This window comes from Emydura macquarii, unplaced genomic scaffold (genome assembly GCF_026122565.2).
Source record: "Emydura macquarii macquarii isolate MOO-44397 ecotype Brisbane River unplaced genomic scaffold, CSIRO-AGI_Emac_v2 contig_2422, whole genome shotgun sequence".
NCBI lineage: Eukaryota > Metazoa > Chordata > Testudines > Chelidae > Emydura > Emydura macquarii.
Window position 1 is genome coordinate 25,851,362 of NW_027132559.1, and position 21,520 is coordinate 25,872,881.

Genomic DNA, 21,520 nt, shown 5'->3' on the forward strand with positions numbered 1-21,520 from the left:
AGAAAGCGAGCAGGTGAGCTTGGGCAGCCTGTCTCTGCTGAGAGTAACAGTGAAGACAGGCCAACTGTGCAGCCTAGAAATACTGCACTCAGAAGGGAAGAAGATGTCCAAAAAGACAACAGCTGGAGAGCTGGAAGCGAGTGTCTTGCTGGACCAATGAGGGGAAATACAGGTGCAGTGACCCTGAACTGCAACATGAGTTTATCATCCCCATTGGCTTAGCTAACATCAGGGATTTGATTTTTCCCCTAAAATGCTCATATATAGACAAGGCCATAGCGGGGTGAATACTGCCAAAAAAAAACCAAAAAAAACAAACCTCGCAGTTTTAAATAGGTATGTTTAAAATTGTTTTGGTGATCACATTCTACAAATCGGATCCACAGCCAGTGTGCTAGTGGGAATGGTCAGAGGGATCTAAACAAGTGTTACAGACTCAGGGCTTGTCTACACATACCTTGGCAATTCAGCGGCAGTCGACGGGAGTTATGCAAACTACGCAAAAAACTTGCGTAACTCCCATCGACTTCTGTGCTTCTGTTCTGCACTCCGTCTTCACTGTACTGCGCCAATGGGAACCGCGTTCCTATCAATGCAGCACTACGCCACTTGAGGAGGTGGTTTTAATACGTCGATTTCTGGATCAACAGTGGGTCTTCACTGACCGCTCAGTCGATCCAGATAAGTCAATCTGACGGTGGCGAATTCGCCGCCGTCAATGTAGACATAGTCTAACTCTGGAAAGCAAATTCTGATTTGGTAACCCTAAACATTCACTCCTTTTGTTTAGCTAAATTGTGTTACAAGAGCTGGTTGGGCAGAAAAGAGGAAACATGCTTCACAAAAGCGGTCAAAAAAAGATTGGAAAAATGTTTTTGGTCAGCTTTACATTAATGTATCTGTTGCATCCCAACTGCTCATATTTCAAATATTAAATGCTTGTACTTCCTTCCTGGTGAAGAAGAGCAGGCCAAGACCTTTCCACAGAAATTATGATGTCCGAACAAATACCTCTGAGAAAAATAGGATCTGATGCAGGGCTGTGGAAGAATGAGGCCATATTTGCAGCATTTGTGCTCAATTATTATTCTATTCAAATTTAAAAACACAACTTGCAGAGGTATAGTTCCAGACTGGACCATTAGAGGTGCAGTTTATTGTAGCTTATGACTGGAGACCCACTTAGCCACTTGGAGAAGTAGGAGTGAGGCTATGTCTACAGTTGGAACTAAAGCTGTGATGAACCTGTGACCACACTGGAACTCTAAGACGTACTTACACTATCTCATCCAGCTAGAATGCTAAAAAATAGTCATGCAGCTGTGGGAGCACAGGCAGAAGCAGTGGTAACAAGTGTCATTATGTGAATGGGTGTGTTTGAAAATAGCTCTCTGATCTCTGAATTTTAAACAGTTCAGCCAAATCCTGAGGGCCTGGCTCAGGCCCACCTCCCACTGAAGTCGGCTAAGTAAAGATTGCGTAAGGTCACAGGATCTGGCCCTCTGACTCTAGTTTTGGACAGTTTTTTCATAAAACCTGCACATCAGTACGTTTGTCAAATTCAAAACGGAACTCCTGTGGTAAGGGCTGTTCTGAGAAACTCAGTTCTTTATCAGTGGGAAACAGTTTGCAGGCACACCCAGAGCAACTGCAGGATTAAAGAGAGAGAAAAAAAAAATCAACATAATGATCCCACGTTTCCAGCAACAGAAAGAATAGCTGTGTGAATAGTTACTAGCTCTTTAAAAATATCCACAACTTGTATAAATTGTAACTGCTTAAGAATAGCATTCATTCTCTTGAAGCTTTCTAGGTGCTGAGAAACTGCTGAAGCTATGCAAAATACTTTGGAGTTCCCCTCGATATAAATTTAGCTTTGTTATGATACTGCAATGCTCCCACTTCTAGTTCCATTAACAACTCCCTTCAGAGATTTTGACTTCCTATAACAGATTAACCAAAGGGCACCAAGTATTCATCTTTGGCTGAAATTAACAGGTACTGCAGCATATCTAGGTATATGCATTATTGCATAATCCTGAAGCTCTGTAATAAGTGACCACAAAGATGCATTAAGGAAAATGTAAAAGTAACTCTGCAGTTCTATATTGCTGCCTATTTAAGATATAAAATGAAAAGCAATATATGTAATATAAACCCCTTTTACAGCTCACTCACTGATAGCTCAATGAGAACATGAAAATAAACTGTCATTTTGAAGTTGAGTATACTTGTTCACTAGGGGCTGTTGAATATGAAGAAAAAACCCCATGTACTGGTTCTAAAGTCTCCAATTTTGAAGAAATTAATGTCATCCAACATCACCAGCCCTATTTATCTGATGTTAACCAAGAAAATTGGCTCTCCAACTCATACCCTAAAACTCATCTACCATCATAGATTCATTTTTTCATACAAACATTGAATGTAGAGTCCTTTATAGTTTTTTTTATATGTGCCAAATATTATAGTACAGAAATTCAGTTACTTCCACTTTTCCTTATTACCTCTTTGTAGCTGGGATCACATTAAAGTAGAGAAGATTAAGATAGAAGAGACCAGCTGGTGAGAGACCCTGGAGCCTATTCCAAAACTAGATAGATAGGAGAACAATAGCCAGTTAGAGATTTTTTGCTCTATAGAATCCCATCTCATTAGCAGGAGATAAAACAAAGCAAATACTAACAAACAGAGTAATGGCAACAGCGGGCTGAAATTTTTTTTTTTTCCCCATCATGCAACGTTGCCTTTAGCTTCAGGCAACATAAGTAATTTTGAAAAGTTCCTTAGACTATGTTATTGAAAATTTTCTTTAATCCCCTTCCCAAAGATGAGGAAGACAAAGCCACATGTAAACTAGGACCCAGAGTTTTCATAAGTGGCTAGTGAACTTTGGGTGCCCAACATGAGATTCCTGAAAGGGCCTGGTTTTCAGAGAGTGATGAGCATGCACCCTCTGAAACATCAGGCTCTTTAATCTGTCAAAAATTGGGCACCCGAAAAAAGGGAGCATTCCAAATCCATGGCCACTTTTGAAAATCTTGGCCTAGAGCTTTACAGGTATATTACAAGAGCCAGTGAGGTTGTAGCCATGTTTCTCCCAGGATATTAGAAAGACAAGGTGGGTGAGGTAATATCTTTTACTGGACCAACTTCTGTTGGTGAGGGACAAGCTTTCAAGCTTACACAGAGCCTCTGGGTAAACTTGAGAGCTTGTCTCTTTTAACCAACAGAAGTTGGTCCATTAAAAGATATTACCTCATCCACCTTGTCTCTAAGAGCAAGTGAGTGCTGTAACCATGAAGTATCCTTTGGAGGTCACAGAGTCATGCTTCCCTATGCTTTCTAGGGACACATGCAAACGTTACCACCTTAGGCAATATTGTACTACTGTGGCTCCTGAACCCAGTCAATATTTGTAACCCATATCCACACACACTATTATATATTTACCACCTTAATTCAGATACTAATTTTTTAAAAGTTGACTTCTTCCCTTCAGTATAGATGGGGTAGTGAAAGTTTCCATGTCCAAATTCACTTGAGTAAAAAATTATTCACAACGTAACACTGATCATTAAACTCTTTATTTAGCTGGCAATATTGATCAGCAACACTGCATTACATAACATGGTTGCTGATAGCACAATGATCGCTTTAAGCCAAATTAGGACCCTAGATGCATCCGTGCATCTCCCATTGCTACCAATGGGAGCCTTGCTCATGTTTTAAAGTGCTGATCCTCTCAGAATTTTGCTGATGGTGTTGAAGAGGAAAAGTCTTGTCTCTAGGATGCAAACAACCTTCAGACACCCACTTCCAACCAAACTGAAAGTGCATCTGCAAATACCCGCCCCCAGACCACATTCCCAGCTTCTGATTATGTAAAAGGCAGCCCCAAGCATTCAAAAGTTATGAGTCAGCCCTCTGTTCCCCCTCCAAAAATAATTACATTTACAAAATCATGAGGGTTTTGTTTTTTTTTTAAAATGCATTTTATTTTATTTTTGTTTGCCTTGAGGGTTCAGGTTTTCAAGCTTTTCCCATAAGTATGATGGCTAGATACTTTCACTTTAAAAAAAAAAAAAAGGATAGTGATGTATTCAGATGACTCCAGAATCTGAATCTTTAAGAAAAAAGTCACTTAATATCATGAGAGTTGGCAACCCTCATTTGCAATTTTCAGTTTTACAACACTGGGTTCAGTTCTGCTCTCAAATGATTTTACACCAATATAAGACTCCAGTAAATTCAGTAGAGTTATGCCCAGTATGCACTAGTGTGTGAGGAGCATCAGACCCAATGTATGTAAACCATACTTAAGGGGAGGAGGAGACTCGCCTTCCAAGTAGGGGGAGGGAGGAGACTCACCACCAAGGGAGGAGGTGGGAGAAGGGGGGGGGGGGAAGGTTGTACCTTTGTCAGAGTTTCAATCAATCAGCGAACAGATGTCCTGATTTTATAGGGACAGTCCTGATATATGGGGCTTTTTCTTATATAGGCACCTGTTACCCAGCACCACCTGTCCCAATGCCTCATGCATGCTATCTGGCTATAAACCAATAAAGGACACCTTTAATTTAAAACTAGGGATCCATAAATGCTTCTCAAAACAGAGGCTGCTCCAAGGATGCACTGAATCAGCATACATTCTGCCCACCACCCCACCAGTTGTACACTTTCCCTGGTCAGCCCACCTACTTTCTGGGCTGGGCTACCCAGCTCCACCCCCTCTGAAACAGGGCGTGGGGTTATTTTTACGTCATCTGCTTGGTGCTGTATCAGATCTTGCCTTGCAATGCTGGAACTCTGCTCTGGAGAGATTTCCCACTGCCAGTGGCCTACAGCCCACTGTCAGAGTATAGTCCATTGTCAAGTTTGATAGAGGTCAAATTTAAAGCCTCTTTTCCATTTGTTATTTTATTCTTTATAAGTAATCTTTTAAAAAATAAATCATTGGTCAGCAGCAGAGACATCTTAAGCAACCCCAGAACAAGGAGATATGCATCTTGGGTTACAAATATTTATATATATAAAAATTGGCTTCTAAGCGTCAGGTTTCTAAGGAGTTATAAGCAGCCACAAAGTCATAGCAGTTATGGAAAAAAACAAGTCAGGGTCCTTCTGATGTTTGTTCAAACACGCAACCTTTTAAGCACTTGGACTGTATGTTTGTGTTATGCTCGTATCACTATGTGCCTGCTTAGCCCAGTCTCCCAACCATTGCCAATTAGATAATGGTGATATTTTTCACATTTTAGAAGGGGCGGGGGCCCAAGCCTGTAGGATGAGCCCAGAATCTTCCCATTGGTTTCTATGAGGGTTGGTTTGGGCCCCATGGGCAGAACTTCCAGGCACATTTAAAAAAAAAACTGTTTCTGCTTTGGCATGTATTTATGGCACACTTGATCCCAGTCCTGCAAATTGTTAAAGATATTCCCTCCCTCTATCCCCCATCCTGCCAAAAATAAAATCTATCAATCCTGACTGATAAAGATAAAAGGAAGATGCTGGTCAGAACCTCAGCTGGTGCAAATTGATGTAGTGCTGAGTATCTAACCCTGATTCCTTATTGTCACTGTCAAGTTAAAACCTTTTTTGTTTCACTGGAATAGTGGTTAGATCAGGGCCTGATCTAACTCCCATTAAAGTTAGTGGAAAACTCTGTTAAGGTACTAAGGAGATTAGACTGTATTCAATTGATTTTACACATGTGATCTAAATTCAACTAACTTTTGAACACAAATTTAAACTGGCTTGGCTGTCACAGACATTTCGGATCAAACCAGCTGCAAAAGAATCATCTGCTCAGATCTCCAGCTTCAAGATGCCAGAATCTTGCCTTTGACCCCTGCAGCAGAAGGGACATCACCATGTCATCCCTCCAACAATAAACTCACAGCAAGGCTTTCCACTCTGCTTACTGCCCATTGTCTTGGAGAATGTAATCCTGGAATGAAGCCAAGGCTGCAGCCTGACTTGGATTTTTATTAAACACACAAATCTCAGATGGGAAATGGAACAAACAAGGACTTGATGTTTGTTACCAATTAGAAAGCAGGAAAAATATTTGAGATCAGACCAGGTTGTGATGATTCTTTTAAATATCAAATCTTATATAATAGGGTACTGGGGATGGGGGTGAGGAGAAGTGCCTTTGAACTCAAGATACTAATAAGCAAAGCAAAGTAGTAAAAGGATCAGATCTAATGCTGAAAAAGAACAAAGGGAAAACTGCTTTTGAACTTGGAAATATTTTACTTTAATTAGGGAAAACAAATGTTTAGCTGGTCAAGCAGAAGAATGTTCAGAAAGATTTGCTTTTCATGTCATAGAAAATTCAACTTCTGTCTTAGAGTTTTCCCACAGTAAAACCATTGTTGAGAAAACAAGTTTTAAGAAATTTTAGCTTGTTACTAGACACATCTCAGGCAGTAGGTCAGGCAGAATTGACTCAAGTTCTGATTACAATAAGGTTTTTCAAACCCTTAGCTCCAAATAGTTCCACGCTGCTAGTGATAGTAGAATCTGTAGTACAGACAAGGTTCAGGTGTCATCTTGTTTAAAAAAAGGCTTACCCCATTTGAGCCTTTTCTACACCACAGATCACTGCTGCTGCCACTGACAAAATTTCAGCTGTTGGGAAATATAAGCCTCAGATTCAACTAATGTTGTTGAATGTTTGTTCTCCAACACCACAGTTTAATGGAGGGCTTCTAGCAAAAATAGACCCTCCAGAACACATACCTACATCAGAAACAGTCCTAGGTGGTGCAGAATAATTGCCCAGACTACTTAACGCTACATTTTTATATTGGCTCTCTCTAAAACTGGGTCACTTCTATTACCTTCTAAAATTAATTCTATTGTTTCACAGTTGCCCTAGCTCTGTTTCAAGATAGTAGTGAGGCTTAGATGGCTTCCAGACTATATTTCAAGCCTCAGCATGTATTGGAAGCTGAGTAAGTAGGCGATGCAGACTGAAGCTTGGATGGTGATTTCTTAGCCTATAACACTGTGCACACACACAGCTTTGACAGCCTGAGCCCCTGACCTGATTTCACTCCCTTTGCTGCTAGAGCTAGCCTGGGATCTGGGATTTGCAAAGGAATAACAGAAATCTTGTGCCAAGTGTTGTGACAAATCAGCTACTCACCTAACTTTGTCATTGTACAAATATGTGTTTGCTCTAGCTCTCAGACTATGAATTCTGTACCATAGTTCCAATCTAGTTACTCAGTGTCTTCTCCAACTGATTCAACTCTTACTATGGTTTAGGTTTCCTTATTCTTGTGAAACATCTGCACCACAGGCTATAAAAACAGGAGCGCCTGGGCCAGTGAAAGGGAAAGAAAGTAAGGATGCAAGAACCCTTCAGGCTTGTTTGCAAAGGGCTTCACAACTCAGTCCTGCAGCTTGATTTGCTCAGGCTGGAAACGGAGGAAACAGAGCGAAACAGCTGAGTTAGAAATTATCTGCAAACTTGACACATTCAAACTGGGTTTAAACAGGGATTTGGAATGGCTCTCACTACAAGAAGTAATTTGCTCTGATCACCCATTCTCACCTCCTACTCAATGGTTGTCATTAGGACTCAAGTACCTGGCTTTTATCCACCATTTTATCCATTGTTATTTATGCCCACTATGTTACCTATTTGCTGTATCATTTCTACCAACTGCATCTGAGGAAGTGAGCTGAAGTTTACAAAAGCTTATGCCTGCTGAAATTAAGTTTGTCAGTCTTTAAAGTGCTACAGAACTCTCCTTGTTTTTGCTGTATACAGACTAACACGGCTACCCCTCTGGAACTCAGGCTGGAAGGTTTACCCTCAAAACCTCTCTACAGAAACTTCTACACAGGCAGCTCATTGTTACCCTTTCTAAACTACCCTTAGCTGTCCTGTTTCTTGCAACAAGCCCCCCCAGACACCTCCCTCTCCTTATTGATATCTTCAGAGAAGCACAGATGGCCTGTTCTTTCCTCCTGGAGTCAGGTGGTCCCATTCCCTGACCTCCCTGGCAAACACTAGATAATACTTCCCTCATCTGACTTTCAGGGGACTATCAGGTCTGACCTACTCATCTGTAACACTAAAGAATCTCCTACAAGACTAGGATGTTCCAGGTTCAATAAATATTTCACACAGTTCTAAAAGAAAGTGATTTCCCTTGTTGGCATAGGGAAAGAAGTATAACCCTAATTCATAGTAATAACCAATGTCTTGATTGAGACTAAGGGCTGGTTTACACTGGCAGCAGCAGTTGCCAAAATAGAGGTGGTGTAAACATTATAATCAACCCCGAGCTGACAAAACTGCTCTGTTTTTTTCAACAAAATAAAACCTTGACAGGAGGTGTAGGGCTTGTGTCAGCATAGTTAGGGCATGCAGCATCAGTGTAGACGCTGCATCCCCTTACATCGGTGGTGGGGCCTGGTGCTTGGTTCCTGGTCCCAGATGGGACCAGGGAGTAGAGGGGCAGCCCACAGGGAGCCCAGGAGCCTGTGGGTTCACGGCAGGGAGCTGAGAGACTGGGCTCTCAGCTCCCCACATTGCCTCTTAGATTGGTGGAAGTACTCCTGGTGAGAACACACTCCACCAACCCAAGGAGGGCAGTGTGGACATCAGCCACCACTGTAATTACAGCAGTGGCTGTAAGTCGACCTATATTCAGTCGACCTATTTTTTAAGTGTAGACGAGGCCTTCAGTTGCTTATTATTCACTGACAGAGTTTTAAAATTGTTTAACTGACTCATGTCAAAAACGTAAACCTACTCAATGCAGACTCCAGAACAAGCTGATTTTACTAAATATACTGTACTCCAAGGGAACAGCTTTCAAGGCAAAACTATTAGATCATCATCATCAGGGAGGCGACTGTGCTGCTAGGCAGGAAGCCCAACCCATTCCAAAAAGAAAGGAAAATCTATTGTGTTTTGTAAAAATACTGGTTTTCTAAAAATAAGATGAAGATCATCAGTTCAGGGGTAGGAATGGCTACTCCACCTGGTCCTTGGTATAAATGCCACTTCCTAACACACAAAACTTCCTATTTCTAGAGCAGTGTTTCTTAACCTGGGGGTTTAGAGGGGTCGCAAGTGCAGAGCTGGTATTGGGGGTGGCAAGAAAGGCAATTGCCTGGAGCCACAGGGGCGCCATGAAACTAAGTTACATGCCTCAGCCCCGTGGGGGTGGGACTCAGGCTTCAGGGGTACAGTAGTTTGGAAAGGTTAAGAACCACTGTTCTAGAGCAAAAGAGGCACTTACATGAATTGTTCTCTATTTTGGTGATGTTTCTATCCAGTATGATTGATATTGAGAATTTATTTCATCCTCCCCACCTCCTTCATACATTTGTCTTAAATCTTTAACAAAATCCAAAAGGGACTTTTTAAATCGCTGCCCTTTCTGATCACATTTATATATACATAAAAATCAAAACTAATCAAGTAATGTGTCAAATGATTCATCAATAGCGTGACAACACCAGAAAGTCAAAGAAATTCAATGATTTCTATCCAAAGAACAGTCAAATGAGAACAGTTATTTACAAAATGCAAAGGGATATCAACTTGAAGTCTAGGCAATTAAAAACACTCCATTAAAAGTACATCTGCTTGTGAGTCTCTGCCCCAGTTTTATAGTGTCACATTTTTCTTATAACTGGGGTGTTTCCCTTAAACATCTGCAAAGCTAATTTGTAATCCTCCTTCAAATCCCTCCTTAGAACTCTCCTTTGCTGTGATGCCTACAAAAAAGTTGACAGTGATTAGGCTGCAGGTGATCACGGCTACCATGCTAAGCACTATTGTCTCATTGTTTTCTTTGGTACTCCTCCATCTTGCCATCTATTTCCATCTTGTGAATTCGACTAAGTGCTTTGGAACACAAACCTTTTTGTTCTGCTTGTACAGTGCCTAGCAGAACTGGATCCCGATCCATGGCTATGGCTTATAGGCACTAAGGAAATAAAATCTGCTTGCTTACCTGCCGCTGTGTGGAAGACCCACAGAAACAAAAAAGGGAGACTAATTTTTTTTTATACAAGAGAAAGTTAAGCACATAGAACCATCAAATGCCCAATGCAAGCAAACTGAAAATATTTTCCCCTAATATTTCCATTGCAATAACCTTAGCTTCAAAGTTCAGTGATTAAATGGACTGTATCTCTAACAGGCAAAATACACCCAAATTCAACAAATATTTTTCAACCAGATCTACACTGATAGAAGGAGATGAATGGAAAGTGTGTCAGTTACTACAAAGGCAGGAATCATTCTGTAGCACCTGGAGCTTATTCTGCAACTCACCTGCAGCATCTTTCATCCAGCAAGCTCACTAGATATAATATTTATATAATGCGAACACAAGGCACACTACTTCTCTCCTGGATCCTTGCCCATTAGGGTATTTATGATTCAAAGGGTGCATACCTTTGTGTTTGAACACGGCATGAATCAGTAAATAATTTCAGAACAGTTCAGAGACGTCATGATCAATCATGTCACCATGGGTCACCTTGACATTTCTCAGGATATGAATCATTGGGATGGCAGCCTTGGGGCCATAAATTTTCTTTATGGTAAGTTATTTATGATAAAGGCTGTTAAAACCACAGTGCGTAGTCCTAACACCTCCTTTTCCTCTATACCCCCAAAACAAAACGGAGGCTATTGTGCAGCTCCCCAGTCTAATAGCAGCCAGACAGACACTCCAGCCCTAGAGTTAATGCATACACAGGAAGACATAAGTTGGGTCCCCAGTCCAGTCCCTTGCTTTCTAGGCCAGCAAAGGATGTGAACTCTGCACAGGCACTGATAACCACCAGCATATGATCATAAAGTTTTACTTAGATATTAGTTGTTTCAGTTAAGTAGCTAATGGTGCCTCTCTACAGAGCCAGGACTTCAACGTAGTGTATTAACCCCCTATTGTGAAGATAGCTCCATTAGTCAGTTTCTGGGCGAAGCAATGCTTGCCCTGCTCTCAAGTCACTGCATCCAGAAAAATAAGGAGCAGTGTTAACCGAGCCTAAATGTAGCCACACTGGGTACAGCTACACAGCAAGCAACAGTCCATGGCAGCAAGTCTCAGAGCTTGGGTCTACAGACTCAGGCTAGCATCAAGGCACTAAAAATAGCTGTGTAGATGTTAGGGCCTCCCCTCCCCCAGGCTTCAGAGCCCGAGCCCAAGTGTCTACACAGCTATTTTTAGCACTGTAGTGCGAGCCTGCATCTGTAGACTCAAGCTCTGAGACTTGCTGCCACTCACTGCATAGACTCACACTGAGGCCCCTCTTCAGGGAGAGTGGAACCACTGTGGGACCTGGGGCGGGTGGATTCAACAGGAGTTTTGTTTAGGTTATCAAGTGACAAAGGGGGCACAAACACTCAGCTGTAGAATTGTCTGTTCTCTGTCGTCTTAGTCGATAAAGAGATAGGGAAGCATTTTCTGTAATATGTTCTGAGCAACAGTGCCTTCTTGACTGGAAATCCTTCAGCATATGTTTAAAGTGATCGATCCATGCTGTCAGAACATTGCATAGCTTCCAATCTAATCTAGTTATCTCCCGAACTACTGGCTGAGAGAATCTATGCCACTGCACTCATACAAACGCAGTTTGCATGTCAAAGGACAAAATGACAATAGTACAGCTTTGAAAATGCCCCGTCCTGGGCAAAGTACAGAATTCGTAAGCAGACAAAGTGTTCTGTTTATCTTACGCCAGGGTGTGGTCTGAGTGTGTTGTAAAACTCCAGATACAAAGGCCATTAAGTCTGTCAGGAACTCTCCTGCACTGCGCTGACTCAGCAGAAAGCGGTGGGAAAGGAAACGTGTTCTTAGATTTCAAAACTCCACCAAAGCAACACACTCCATAGTCAATGTTGTCATAGTGCAAGAGGAAAGGCGCTCCACCAGTTGAAAAAAAATTGTTGTTAGGAGAGATTAAGGAGGGGGAAAGAAGTACATGGGAAAAAAATACTGTACCCGTGTTAAGAGTTTCAGGCTCTCTTTAACCTCTTCTGCAGGGGGAGAGAGGGAAGGGCGGGGGGGTGGAGATGGTTGTGTAATGGCATGCAAATGATCTCCTGCAGTTGGAGGAGTGAAAAGGGGTCCCAGTTTACGATGTTCTCAAAAGGTTCAGAGACAGGGTTAGGTTGGGGTGCTATATAGGAGCACAGGGCAACAATATTCTCCAGAAAACCTGTTGGACCTGGTGCAGAAACAAACATCCTCTCCTACAACTTTCTCTGTCCAATCGGTTGGTGTGCTCCCTTGCCAACTTCAGCATATTCCCTATCTTCTCTCATTTCTTGTCCTGCAGCATGAATTCTTCCCTCCATTCCTGGTTTTTTTGTTTTTTTTTTTTAAAAACAAAACAAAACAAAAAAAACCTAAAATCTTTGGTGGGACCTATTCATAAGATCAAACATCTCCCTTGTCTTGTCTCTTCCCTCAGGGTTTTGCCAGGCTCTCAGTTACCATAACACCCTTCTCCCTATGGGCTGTATCATGCCAGTTGCTAGGAAAAAAAAAAAAAAACACAGGAAAAAAACCCATACAAGTAGTTGCTATACCACTATTCTAGCCTCCATGCCAAGGATGATACAAAGTGACAGCTCTCCAAAGTCTCAGTTTTGGAATTCCATTCTCTTGTGCTCTTGGACACAAGGCATTAAGTGATTTCCCCTCTAATGGGGTCCTTGCCCAATGTTGTACCCCTTTACATTACCCTTATACAGGGATAGGGAGTGGAGAATCAAGGGACAGGCTAGGAATTGCATTTACATCCCTGCAGGCTGAAGTATATTATCCAGAGGCATGTCCCTCAGAGGCAGAGAATAGTCCTGTTCAGAAAGGCAAAGGGATAACCAGGAAGACACTTGCCAGGATAGCATCCCCCAGCCCCTGAAACACTACCTGCATGGGCAGCCCTAGGACATCAAATCTTGCTTTGTGTGTGCACTAAACTTGACCACTATCTTTGCTACAGTTCTTGTTTAGAATACTTGCACTGATCAGCCAAATACACTGACATCGAATTCTGCAGCTGTGATACACTTCCTGTAATGGATTTAACAATGCAATGTACTACACCAAATTAATCCCTGCTACAAAGTTAGGATTGACTTTTATAACCCTTGCATCTAAGTTTCCTGGTAAAGTCTCCACAATATCACATGCCTAAAAGAACCTCTGAGACCTCAAGTGGCTCATTTACCTGCTTTAAAAACTTTACATATGTGAACATCTTAGTCTAGAAAAGCTCTGGGCAAATCACCAGATTATGGCTTTTACATGAATTTTCTACAGGTATAGTTCTTGGTCTTTTGGGGAGAGACAGGGGTAGTATATTTATCCCTCAAGCAACATGAGAGGTGGGTAAGGCAGAGGTACAGATTGTGACACATTTAACATGGGATTCAACTGGGGTGGGTGGGAGGAGGAGGAGAAAGCCTCAAACTAATTTTCTGGTTTGGGTGCACTTTTGAGCAGTCTGAGGTTGGGTGGAGATTAGACAAGTAAGTGGATGATTAAGGGCACTACGTGCTACAGCAACATCCAGGAGACATGGAAGCATGCAACCACTGCCTGGAACAAAGATTTCCGTATCCCCTGCCGCAGGCACCAAAGAGGCAGATAGGGGTAATACAGCACTCAGCATTTACTGGAGGAGGTTCCATCTACAGCACTGTTATTCTGACTCAAGACACATTTACCACAGTATATTTGAACGGTAACATTCAAAAACCAGTAGGAGAGCACTTCAATCTCCCTGGACACTCAGTAACAAACTTGAAAGTTGCCAAACTTCAACAAAAATACTTCAAAAACAAACTCATATGCAAACTTGACACTATCAAACCAGATCAGATCTGAATAGAGACTGGGAGTGGCTACCCCACTACAAAAAAATAACTTCCCTCTTCTGACATTCACACCGTCTCATCAGCTGTTGTGAATAGCCTCATCCACCCTGATTGAATTTACCTTGTTAACACTTGCCCTCCTCACTGATGTAACTCACCCATCCTTGCATATGTATATATACACATACCAAATTGACATTTCCATTTCATGCATCCGACTAAATGGGTTTCTGCCCTCAAAAGCTTATGCCCAAATACATTTGTTAGTCTTTAAGGTGCTATAGGACTCTCGCTGATTTACCAGAGTTTCCATTGGCAGCTTCAGGTGGCTGTACAGCATGCCAGAGATTTTAAGCTGTCTGGAGGAATTTCTTCTCCCCCCTTCCCCCAAACAGGAATGGAGGGAAGGATTCATGCTGCAGTACAAGAATGAGTGAGAAGACAGGGAACATGCTGAAATTGGCAAGGAGTGGGTGTTTGTTTCTGCACCATGTCCAACAGGTTTTCTGGAGAATATTGCCTGTGTGATTTCTGAGGGCATGCGTGCCTCATCGCAGGCTATGGTCTTACTGTCCAGAGACAGATGTGTGGTGTGGTGGCCTCTCAGGTGCAAATCTGGTTCAGCGTCTCATGGTATGCACCTTTACTGAGAGCATGGCCAGGGCTGGTTTTTGTAATTCTGCCATAGCTCCTTGGCTTTGGTGCAACACTGGCATGCATTTCCAGAATACCCCGTTGCCTGTATTTGTGCCACTTGCAGATCTTGGCTTTCCAGTAATTACTGGAAAGATGATGCCGAACACGCTCCTCCTCCTCTCCCCTGACATGACCATGCAGCAGCGCAGGCTAGGATATCTGAAATGGACTTGGGACTCGGAGAACTTAGCACATCTGGTCGCATCCAGATTATGGCAAGGGGATGTAGCAACATTTAAATTGAGGGAGCAGGGGAAATGGCATCAGAAAGTACCCAGACAGGCCTATCCAGATGTCAAGTCCTGCAGTGTAGGCAGTGCTTAAAGTGGGAGGAGTCACAACGGGGAAGGGGTTGCAGACCCAGTAAAAAGTTGTTGAGTTTTTTTCCAAAGCTTGGGGAGGGAGGGTGAGGGTAACATTGAAGGGCACAGAGCTGCTACTTCACACAGGCTCTATGCCACTCCCCCATGGGCAGACACCACCCCCTCATTGGCCACATCTGCTATGCACACATGGAGGGGGGCTTGTATCCAGGGAGTGGCAGATGTAGCAGCTCTGGCCCCTGCCCAGCCTAGAAGACAGGGATGACCCGCAACCCTTCCTCACTGACAACCCAACACTTTGTAAGAACAGGCTCCAAGCAGGACCAGCAGGAAGAGACAGGGCAGGGAGCAGAGAAAGTACCCCCAGCATAGGCCCCAGGGACTCACTGTGCCCCTTGAGAGATCTCCTGACTATCATTGCACCCCTTGCCCAGGTGACACACCCTTCTGTCATTCTACCCAGCCCCAGAGATACCCCCTACTCCACTGTCACGTCACTCCATCCCCAGAGTTCCCTCCACGCACCCCTCCATTGTTATTTTGTCCCAGCCCCAGAGACTTCTCTCAGCTCCACTGCATCTCATTGCACTCCCAGCCCCCTATTCCCAGAGACCCCCCCAATCCCATTGCACGTGCATACACACACACACACACACACACCCCAGACCTTTCCCTTAAACTCACAGGACGTAGCTAGGAATTGGATGCGACTATGTAATATATGCATAAAAATTGTGAGTTGTCCATGTTCAGTGGATGAAAATGTAACCTGGAATTATGATAACATGTTCCCCCCCACCCCACACACACTTAGCATTGAGTGCGGGATAGCAGCAGGAGGGTACTGAAGGTGTAGAGTGTTAATGTGAAATGAAATCCACATGATCTGTATAACAATATAGCTCAGCTCAAAATAGTTGTCACTTTGAAAGTGGATTAATTATAGCAGAAGAAGACACGAGATAAAGGTGTGTGTGGATGCAAGGCACTTTGTCCCAGATCCTCAAAGGCTGATTTCCATGAGAGTAAGGTATCTAAATACCTTTAATAAACTAGACCTTTATTGACCACGTATCCACACACACCCCCATCTCAGAGATTTCCCCTCCCCACCGCCCCCCAACAGGTCCTGTGTAGACAAGGCCTCCACTGAAGTCAGTGGAGTTATGCCAGTTTACATCAAGTTGCTGGCTCACTGTGTTTAGTTCAGGCCTTCAGAGTCAACCCAACCCCTAAAATAAGGATGACTGTTAATGTCTGCCAATTATGGTTTAACCGTATTTGGAATGGACTCTGAAACTGTAGGCAAATTCTTCCCTCCCAAGTAGCTACCTGGTATGATTGCCATCATTCATGAAAAATTCACGTCCGTTTCAATTCAGCAGGTTATTTCAGAGACTGCAATGAAATAGGTTTTATAAGCAGACTATTTTCCTCACTTCAGATGTTTGCAAAGCTGCTGTGGCATTACAGCTCAACCAAATGTGTTCCTTCTGGCTCCAGTATGTGGATTTTTAGCAGCCTTGAATATAGTTCCTGCAGCTGCATTCATAACTGTAGTTATGAGGTAGGCTGCTTCCCAATATTAAATACAGCAAAAGATTGGACATTAAGGGACAGAGTGTAAGGTATGACTGAGAAAGGAGAACTCAGTAGGGCTACTTGTGTAGTAATCATTGTGAGCAATCTGGGGAATTCATTGTTTATTCTTACTGCAATCTGTTCTAGTGGCTAGCACATCGATTTAGCATTCGAGTTGTCAACCTAAAACATGCTCTGTGCAGATGGACTCACACCCCTAGAGCCCAAAAGAAGTCCTCCCTATGGAGATCCAGTGATAAGATACCATGAGCTTGGAGATTTTTCAGGATCGGAGTCTGGCAAAAAAATATATGGCTCAAACATGATAAGGCCTTGTCTAGAACAGAGCTTTTGCCACCAGTGGTACTACACTGATGTAACTGCACTGTTGTAGAGACTTAATGTAGACCTGCTAGACTGACGTATGCTAACTTGTTTCTAGTGCAAGGTCATGAGAAGAGGCCAAGTCTAAACTGTGGAGACCATAGCTGCATAGTAGTACCATAGTGATGCTAGCATTACCCTGTCGTGTATATGCGGCCTACAGTGACAGACGGGTTTTTCCCCCACTGCTGTAGGAACACCTCCCTGAACAATGGTAGCTAGGTCAACGGAAGCATTCTTCCATTGTCCTAGCTGTATCTTCACTGAGGGTTAAGTCAACATAGCTAGAGTGGTCAAGGGTGTGGATTTTTACTGAGTACTGGTCATGTTGACCTACATTTTAAGTGTCAACTAGGCCAGAGATTCTATGCTATGCCTCTTGGCATGGAGTACTTTGTTACAGTCTGTATTCTCTTGTGGGCCAGATACTTATTCACAGTGAGTAGCTTTCGCACAAGCAGTTCCTTCAACTTCTGAGAGACTGCCTGGGAAGTAAGGCAATACTCCGAGCAGAAGGGGCACAACTAGGCCTTTTATGATTCACTACGACAGGCGACAAGAAGCTGAAGAGAGGACTCGCCTCTCGGCTAAACGCTTCTCTCAACAACTGACCCTGATGTGGCTGAGAGGGCACCATAAGGGAGCTATTGCCATGTCCGTCTGTCCGTACTTTAGCTGGACAGAAGACTTCAGTCTCCAGCTCTGTCAGTGACCTAAACTGTGACATTACAAACAGGCTAGTCCAAGTGTACAGGATTTTTTCAGACCTGCACAAAAGTTGACTTTGCCTAAACAAAATCCTCTCACAGTTAGTCAGAGCTATGTTAGGGAACAACCCTGAACACGTTAGTGCATGAGATCCTGAGAACCTTGGTTCAGGTCTTGCCGATCAGCCCAGGTAGAAAGCAGACTATAGCCTCAAAAACAAAACAATGGGAAAAGTGTCTTTGCCTGAAGGGGATGGGGGAATTTTGTCTGAGATCTTCAGAAGCGTCCAACTCCCATTGACCTGAATGGGGAAAATCCCACCCCTTCTCAATTCAGCCAGGATTAGTAAACCAGTAGACTAGAGAGGAGTAGTTTTTGTGTGTTTGTTGAATGTGCAGATTTTGTTCAGCATTTCTTTAAATGACAGAATGAACTTTCGAACCTTTGCACATTACTAATATAGTCAACATTTATAGGGGAAGCTATTGTCACCCTATTGAAACAGCTTTGCAGACAGCATCTGTACACCTAACCAAACAGCAGCAGGAAAGGTGTGAACTTCCTTTCCCCATTCCTATCAATAGGGTCACTTCAAAGCCTTCTAGGGACCATTTAAATGCAAACAAGTCAGTCAAAAGAAATAAATACTTAAACAATCCCCACTTGTTTTTATTCCCACCCTGTCCCCTATTTATCCTCCCTTTGACCACCTGTTCTCAGAACAAAGCTTTCCTGTTCAGGCCAGATTAAGGGACTGCACTGCTATAGGTAGACTGGGAGAAATCTTAGCACAGGAACTTCATTACTTCCAGCTCTGGCATAAGGCAGGTGGCTACTCATTTAACCCCACTGCTGCATGCTGCTGCTCAAATTACCTCCCATGGGATATTGTGAAGTGATGAAAACTGCATGCCCCCTCCCCGCACTCCACACATACCTTTGCAGAGCCCAGTTACATTAGCGTAAAAGCTAACCCAGCCGAGAATGATTTCCCTAGCCTACTTCTAAATATCAATTTAAAAACATGCCCATACTGCTCCTCTGGAAGCTGTTTTAGCATGCTGACAGTGCCCAGAGGTGCAGTAAACTAGAGCTGTGACTAATTCACCACACCAGGATTGAGCAGGGGTTCATGATGCGCTTATAGCATGAGGTTAAGAATTGCACAACGTGAGGGGGGCGTGAACTCCAGAGAACACCCTGCCTACAGGCAGCCCCATCTCCACCAATATCAACCTTAATATTGACAAGGACAGAAGAGTTCTCAGTCATGTAGGGCTTGATATGTTAAAGCCAATACCAGGGATTCCTGCTGGAAGTCTACTGACAGACACTCAATGCTGATCCCTGACTTCTCCTGTAATATGCCGCCAGTGTTAAGAGGAGTCTCACAAGGCCACTGGGATGCTCACTGGCCTCAAGTTAACCACATGCTACATCAGTGCCTAACCATCCAATATTTGCCAGTGCAGAATGCAGTCAACCTGAGAAATACGAGCTGGCACTCTTCCTCTTTCATGAGCTTATGCCCTCTGCTGGGGGTGGGTACATGATCCAATGCCCACTGAAGTCAATGGGAAGTCTCCCACTAACCTCTATGGTCTTTGGGGCTTTGTTTGTTTGGTTTTTTATTAAAAAACCACTCTGGGCTTGGTCCAAATGAACAAAGAGCAGGTAAAGATACACTTTTACTTTCTGCTACACTTCCCAGGGTCATACCCCACTAGGTCCAACTTGGAGATTATGCTTCTGCAGTTTCCTCAGCTCTTTGACAAAAGAAGCCAGTCCATAGAACATGGAGACAGATCTCACCCCCCCCCCCTTTTTCCTGCCTGAAAAAGTGTCGGCTTCAGACAATAGCTCATTTTGTAAATCACTGGTTAGAAAGAGACCAACTTGTTTTAAATTAATTGCAAGAGGGCATCCTCTGCTGTACTATGCAAGACTACATTAAAAGCAAAAGCTTTAGGCCATTTCTTAAGGGAGTTAATTAAGGCGAGATTGCTCAGGAAAAGATAAATATAGGGCAAGGTAATATATATATTTTACTAAGGTAATTAGAGCATTTAATTATTGCGTTACTGCAACAAAAGCATTACATAATATTTGAACATCATCCTAGCTAAGGAAAGAGAGCAGCACGGTTGTCTGATCATATCCCCCCAAAAAAACCAGGCATATTAATTGACACAGCAGAGAAGAGGCATCAGACAATATGGCTTTTCATGATTTGCCATGGTTTTCATTAAGCAAAAAGACACTTTATTCATGCAATCCAAACAGGCTGCCTGCCGAGCTTTTGCTTTATCTTTCCATTCCCTTGACTGAATGTTTGGTGCCAATCAGGTGCTCTGACCCTGTACAATCATGGAGTCTCATGGAAGCCAATAGGAATCCATGATGCAGGCACAGAGGTGCCTGGTAGTACAAGTGATACTTAGGCCTGATTTACACTACCAAGTTACACCAATCTAAGTCCACTAGCATTGACCAAGTTGTACACACATTTGCACTTACAGGCTATTTATGTCGGCAGAAGACAAGTGTGACAGTGATGCAGTAACACCATCTCCCCAACAGGCACAGAGCCAGAGTCACCCTACTTAGATCGATGCAGTGAGTGTAGACATGACATCAGTTAGGTTGACCCTAACAGTCCTCCAGCAGCTGTTCCACAGTGCCCCTGTCCCCACCACAGTAACTACTCTGTTCACAGTTTTGACCGCCACTGCCCAGGCATCACAGAATGGAAGCCCTTCCCCAACTCTACCCCCCTAAAAATCTAGTCCCCACATATTTTTGAAATGCCTTTTCCTGATTGCCCACCTAGCAGCTCACCTTTGTTGTGCGCATTCAGCTGCCCAATGAACCAGGCTGGCTCTGTGCACAGAGAACAATTAGACATACTCCTGCCTGGAATAGGCAAGTAGCATTGGATCACCTTGACCTGTGCGGAGAAGTGGCTGTACAACCCCAGATATGGACCAACCATAGAAATGTCTATAAGCACATTGCACACCTGGGGAGGGGGGGAAAAAGTGCTGGCAGAGAGGCATGACAGGAATCAGCAGCAGTGCCATGTGAAAGTGAAGGATGTATCCAAGAATACCACAGACAGAGATTAACAAGAAATCTGCACTGCCTAGAAGACCAGCCGCTTTTACGACAAACTGCATGCCATATTTGTCTGTGGGGTGCTGATGGGGCCAAGTTTGGATAACTCAGAGGAGTCAGACACAGAGACCCCTTGCCATGAACAGCAAGGAGGATGGGTGGGGAGATGCAGCAGAGGACTCAAACTAAGCCACAAGTCAGGAACTATTTGTAAGTCTGCAAGAGTCTAAGCCAGTCCTGCCAGGTGAGCAAAGATGAGCCTGCTGATGATGGGGAAAAGAACATAAGGTCCATCTAGCCTAGTATCCAGTCTTTTGACAGTGGCCAATAAAGCCAGGTGCATCAGAAGGAATGAATAGAACAAGTAATCATCAAGTGATCCAGCCTGTCAGGCATTCCCAGCCTCTGGCAAACAGCAATCCCTGCCTATCCTGGCTAATAGCTATTGATGGACCTATTCTCCATGAACTTATCTAGTTCCTTTTTGAATCCCGTTATAATCTTGGCCTTCACAACAGCCTCTGGCAAGGAGTTCCACACGTTGACTGTGTGTTGTGTAAAGAAATACTTTCGTTTCTTCCTTTTAAACCTGCTGCCTATTAATTTCATTTGGTAATCCCTAGTTCTTGTTATGGGAAGGAGAAAACACTTCCTTATTTACTTTCTCCACACCAGTCATGATTTTACAGACCTCTATCATATTCCCACCCCCTTAGGGGTATGGAAAAGCTTCCATATGAGGAGAGATTAATGAGACAGGGGGCCTTTTCAGCTTGGAAAAGAGGACTAAGAGGATCTTTGAGTTGTTAAAGTTCAAAGGGAACCAGTATATAAGCAGAAT

General features: G+C 43.3%; 1 long non-coding RNA gene across 2 annotated transcripts in view; it reads right to left on the reverse strand.

The window, feature by feature from the left end:
- Window positions 1–21,520, reverse strand: part of LOC137162117 (uncharacterized) — a 54,157-nt gene that overhangs the window by 20,209 nt on the left and 12,428 nt on the right. Inside the window, exons 2-3 of one of the 2 annotated variants that reach the window (XR_010922287.1) lie at window positions 2,508–2,593; window positions 1,587–1,648 (exon numbers count right to left, since the gene is read on the reverse strand). The exons of the other annotated variant lie outside the window; for it this stretch is intronic. This is a non-coding gene — a long non-coding RNA (uncharacterized lncRNA). Of the gene's footprint in view, window positions 1–1,586; window positions 1,649–2,507; window positions 2,594–21,520 lie in introns of those variants that run through there. 2 annotated transcript variants of the gene reach the window in all.